Source organism: Balaenoptera musculus, chromosome 9, assembly GCF_009873245.2.
Source record: "Balaenoptera musculus isolate JJ_BM4_2016_0621 chromosome 9, mBalMus1.pri.v3, whole genome shotgun sequence".
Lineage (NCBI taxonomy): Eukaryota > Metazoa > Chordata > Mammalia > Artiodactyla > Balaenopteridae > Balaenoptera > Balaenoptera musculus.
This window is the reverse complement of record NC_045793.1, coordinates 50,414,155-50,420,164: the sequence shown is the minus strand read 5'-3', so window position 1 is coordinate 50,420,164 and position 6,010 is coordinate 50,414,155. Positions and strand designations below refer to the sequence as shown.

General features: G+C 36.5%; 1 long non-coding RNA gene across 1 annotated transcript in view; it reads left to right on the top strand.

Annotated features, from left to right (window-relative positions):
- Positions 1–2,847, top strand: part of LOC118900978 — a 21,811-nt gene extending 18,964 nt beyond the window's left edge. Inside the window, exon 3 of the long non-coding RNA XR_005021261.1 lies at positions 696–2,847. This is a non-coding gene — a long non-coding RNA (uncharacterized LOC118900978). The remainder of the gene's footprint in view (positions 1–695) is intronic.
- Positions 2,848–6,010: the final 3,163 nt, after the last annotated feature.

The window sequence follows — 6,010 nt, the reverse complement described above, 5'->3', positions numbered from 1 at the left end:
GCGCTTTGTAGAATACAAATGAATGATCCTCATTCTTTTCCTAGCAGAGCATATAGGCCAGACCTCATTAGAATTCAATATCACTCTGCTTTTCTAATGTTAATGTACCAGTTATATAAGAAATACAGTGTGAGGGGTGCTTCCACAATTATGTTCAACATGATATCATAATTCTGAAAACTGGACATGATCTTTGTTAAAGGAAATTATTGCATTTTACCATTTTATCTTTTGCTTCTAATGTAACTTAAATTCCCATTCTAATAGTGGATTATAAGAGGGCTTAATTCTTTGTGTCTCAAAGTTGCAGTGACTACCATACCGGCTTTATGGCTTTTTTTTTTAAATGCCGTGACTAAAGATCAGATTGTGAAGGCTCCGAGGCCATCTCCCTGTGAAAGGAAACACAGCACATTACATTAATAAACAACTGTAGGAGTCTTCTTCAGCCAGGAATAACTCAGGGCATTAAGGCTTGAGGTCTTTTGTCTAGAGTGCGGCAAGAAGTATAATGAAAACAAAAACACCAACACATAAAAATACAATTTATGCTCTTTTATCAAGCAAAGAAAAAGTTGGTTAACGTTTGAAAAGGGAGCAGTAATGTAAATGTATTGACAATTTTATTGTAATAATTAGATGTTTACACAGTCTGGACATTGTGGCTAAATCACTTCTAGCATGTTTATTTGCAGGGAGCTGTTTTCTGGACACTGCAGCAGGTTCATTAAGAAGACATACTGTATTAGGATTCAAAGAAACAACCAGCTCCCATTCTCCCCTTCTCTGTTTTATATTTACCAAAAGAAAACAAAAACTACAAATAATGAAGTAAAATACAGAATTCCCTTCATGAGGAAAACAACTTCCCTCATGGCCCCAAAATAGCTTAAAAATAAATCTTCTATTGAATCTCTTACTACACTGCATTAGACCACCTTTAATGACTGTAACTAGCTTTTAATATCTAGTGTGTAAATGGCAATCTGTTTTTGACCAAGAATAAATTATAGCAGAATATTAGGGAGGCTCTTGCTTCACTCCAAAAAAAACTCTCAAAAAACAAAAAGACAAAATAAAAAAAACTAGTATTTGTTTTAGATGAGAGACTTCTCAATATGTTCTGAAAGAGAAAAACCTCGTTTAGGGAGAAATATTTCTCTTAAGCAGTCTCAAACCAGATTAATGGATTAAAACTGCACACTTGAATAATTTGACTAAATTTAAAATCTCTACGCGGCTCTCTTCCACTTATTTTTTGTCCTTCCATACTAATCTTTAATGTGTTGCTCTGATACGGTTTTCATATTTCCAAACTGAGCTAAAATGGAAATGACAGATTTTCAGTTACATAAAAATAGCAATGAAGTGCCAGGAAAAATACATTGTGAACAAAATAATCTTTAGAAAAGATATGAAAGGAGAATATTTTTTATAGCATGTTATGGATCCAATAATAGAAGCATATTCGGGGCAATTATATCAATTTTTAAAATTTAAAAACTGTTTAAAAATTAAGGTACTAAATGCTAAGCTATAATGTGTTTCCAGCCTTAGTATACTTGCATTAGAATTAAGTAGTAATCAATATAGAGTATTTATTGCTATAAACCACAGCACCAGAGGAAGCAAAGGATGGTATGTTTAGAACTCAAAATTCTCTCCTATCCTTTAGGAAGAGGGGGAAAAGAGGATTTCCCCGTCTTGATCTTTAATCAGTTACCACAGTGTACTGTATTCCCAACTACTGCTTTCCTTTACCAAAAGAGTATAGCAATGAAAATACATTATGAAAGCAATAATTTTCCAGTAAAGTTTAAGACGGTAAGAGAAACTTTTATTTTAGAAAACAAATAATAACAGGTACACAATATGACTATGTTTTTAAGTTGATGGAATTGATTAATGGCTCAAAATAATCAAGGAATCACATCACAGAGCACTATTTTAAAGAGAAGTGCTAAAAATTAACTCTATACCATCATACCATAATGACATTATCAAATACGTTACTGAAATTATATACAGCATAACATTACAGATGATAATTGCTAGGCTAAATAATGGAATCTTCCATGATGCTGTATGATAACAAATATATTTAATAATCTTAAATAAACTCAAACTTACTCTGATACCCATACTTCTAAGTAATTCAAGACATGAGAAATGAATTTTTAAAAAATCAGATCATGAAAGCCATTATTATTTGAAGGAATATGCTCAATTTTTTTAGATAATTTAAATTATTTAAGAGTGCTTTGCATTTTTTATTAGCTTTGCCTCAAGTTATAACATTAAAGCATTAAGGTTACACGTAATGAGGTCCTGGTTTGCCCTTATTTCTAAGTCCCGTATTTTCACAAACTACAAACAGAGATTAGTGCTAAATTACAAGGCTAATTCGATCAAATAAAATTGTCTCATTCTTAGATATGCATCTGAAGAAAATGTTTAACTACAAAGTGTGTATTCACATGCAGACTATCACAGATAGCCATCTGGAAGAAACAGTTCATAGAGGGAGCAGATAGTGGTCGAAGGGAGCCTGTACATTTTCCTTAAGGTGTCTGTTAAAAAAAAATTCTCTGCTAAGTCCAACCAACTACAAACAACACTTACCTAAAGCCTATTACTCAGATGGATGGTTTTAAAATATCAATGGTTTATTTTGAAAATTTACGGACAGAAGTAACATCTCTGCTATTGAAATCTCCATTAACAGATAGTGACCACAGCTTGGAAACCAATGGCTTGATTCAAAAATGTATTCAGGATTATAGAGGAATTTAATCCCAAACTCCTCTAGGATGTCTGACATTAATTCTCATTAGAAAATAACAAAACCAACAGCTTACTAACATTACTCCAAGCAGCATTACAGCTAGTGCTGAACATTAAAAAATTTTTCCCTTGCTTGCTTGCTTCTGGTGTGAAGGAGAAATTTTTATTTTGACCCACGTTTCATTTCAGTTCTCATATCCTCCAATGCAGAAAAGCCATATTTACGCTGTTATTGGGTTTTTAAGGCTCCTTCAAATATAATCTCACTCAAGCATAACTACACCCTGTGAGATAGAGAGAACAAGGCTACTGGTATTTTGCAGGCGAGGAAACTTATTCTAGGGCACAATGCATTCAAGAACCGAAACTAGAATTTTGATTGACTCCAATTCCAGTGGTCTTCCTACTGCCTACTATCAGCTGAACACCACTGGTACAGCTCTGTTCCCAATTTCCTAAAGGGATAGGGGTCCTCCAGCTTCCAGATTTATGTTTTACTGTAATTGGCAGCAACTCTGTAAAAAGATGTTCACGTTACACATTACACACACAGCTCTTTGGTTCCCCTCACAATTCAGTAGCTACAAGCATTTCAGAAATTTTCTAAAAATCAATCTTTTCATCTGAACCAACACTGAAACGCTTGCACCTGCCTTCCCCTCTGCACATTAAAAGACCCATATATGAGAAAGGATCCCCAGTTTGTTTCCTAGGTTCAGGTGTAACAAAATCAGAGAAACTTTTATATCTTGGGACACTGTTAGTGATTGAACTTGCTAAGAATCACAGAAAGGGGAGGCTACCTGGGGCTGTTCCTTTCCTGAGTTTATGTCTTGTCTACTTCACTTAGACTATGAGTCGGCTTGGGAAAGACTGTGTTGAATTCTATGTTTGAAATGCCCCTAGCACACTGTTGGCACTTAAATGTAATTATTCAAAATGGAATCATTTAATTAGATAGGAAGAGAAATAGCAAGCCCTGAGATAATAAAGAATAAAGCAAATATGCTGACCGACTGAAGCAAAGCAACAGATAGATACCGATGCACACTCACAAGATAGCTCTTTCAGTTTTCCAATTCAGGGTGCATGTAAGGGGATAAATACATTGTTATATACCTTGCTTTTGCTGGGTTCACAGAAAACAGAGACCACGACTGATATCCATAACTTCCTAGAGGGATAGGAATTATCTGTCTCATGCCTCATATGACTTAGCTCCTTGGGAAAGCCGGAGGAGGGGGAAAGTGGTGGAAGGTGATGGAAGAGGGAGTGACTGAGACTCCACGGACCACAAGTGCTTGAACAGGGAATTAGGAATGAGTTGTGTATCCATCTGGATGGGACAGGTTATTTACACCAATGTAATCTACTTGGTGGGCAGCTGAAGATCAGGACAATGTGAAGTCATTCACTCCCTGTCCTTTAGAAGCATGATATTCTGAGTGCCAGGCATGGAAACCTACTCTACAGAATGAAATGCTCCTTGGAAATTGACCCTCAGTGCACCTTCTACCTTGGGGCTATAAAATGGCCAGTACTTCAGGGTGTACTTTAGACCACTAGAGGGCCCAATCTTACCCCTCCTCTGGCTAAATTCCAGAGCTCCCTAATGAATGTTATTTCTTACTTATCTTCTGTTCCCTCCACCCCCGACCCCTACCAGCCTCCAACCACTGAGGTACAAAACTTGAAAAATTTTTTTGTTCAAAAAACACAACAGAAGACTTTCATGTTAAGGAGCCTTGTACAAGGCACCATTGTAGATGCCCAAGGAATAAGACCTCATACTCAGGTGCCAGATATTACAATAAAGGTTCTCCTTAAACAAATTCTGATCTCAACAAGCAAAAAAAGTCTTAGGTCAGACATTGCCATCACTCAGTTTCAAAATTATGTAAGTTTTATATTGAAGTTTGCTCACTGATTGTAAAGGGCTGACAATTTAATAATACTCTTTTAAACTGGTTTTTAAAAAAACCTATCCATTTAGACACCACCCCCCAAAAACAACTAATTGAAAACTCCTTGGGAAAAAAAAGAAAAGAAAACTCTTTGAGACAGAAGCAGCCTGCTTTGAAGTCCTCTCCAAGGCTTCCTTGCCTGGTCAGTGTCCTTGGGCTTGACTTGAGGAGATCGAAAGAATAGAAAACGTTGTTCAGAAAGGGTCCCTTTGGCACCGCGTCCTCTCTCGACTCTCTGCTGCCTTGACTGACTTTCTATTTTCAGCCAGACTGGAAGTTCACAGAGAGAAATGTTTCAGCATCAAAGTTCCTTCTCCATTGTAGATTAGCTGCTTTGGATTTGACAGTCACCGTGGTCTGCCTTATGACTACAGGAGGCAAATTCCGGCTGTCCCAGTGCCAATTCTTGAAATACTCTTTTCACAGGCTCCAGACTATTTCATAAGAATGGTGTCATCATCAGTGGTCAATAAGCTTTTATTGAGTGCCTACTATATGCAAAGATCAGAATTAAGTACTTGGTCTGAATTCGTTACAGTACTGGGAAGCAAAATGGTACTGAATTCAAGGAAGGGAGGCTGGGTAACGTTACTCCTAGACCTTGGGACAAATTATGGGACAAATTATTTAACCTCAGTTTCCTAATCAGGAAAATGGGAATAAACAACAGAACTTACCTTATTATAGGGTTGTAGAAGGACTGAATGAAAAGTACACAGCATAACAAGTAGTAAACACTCAGTTAATATTAGTTATTGCTATTACTATCTTAAATTGTTATCATCATTTTGACATGACAGTGAAAGAACACAAGGTTTTCTAAATGGTCTCCCATGGGAGCTGGGAGGGGGAGACAGCGTATGGGAATCTGCTTATTTGTGGAATTTTCTCCTCCTCTAAAGCAGTCACTTTTAATTGGCATTACATTGGTGGTATTAATTTTCTCCTTTGAGAGTACCTGTGTGACACTTTCCTCAAAAAAGAGCTGAACTGCTGCTCAAGCCACAAAATGGCACCTGCTTTTACTCTAGCAGGAGTGATATTTCTATATTACAAAGCTGAGGCCAATAAACAGAAAACAGACAAGTGCTGTTCTATATTACCTCTCTGAGGAATGGATAATAAAAAAGAAAACGGTGAAAACAGAAAGAGAGAAACCTGAGGAAACACTTTCCAAGGTTCCAACATTAAGAAAGACACTTACGAGATAGGCTTTTGGGGCAATTTCTATTTTTACATCTTTGCACATATTCACAAGCTTT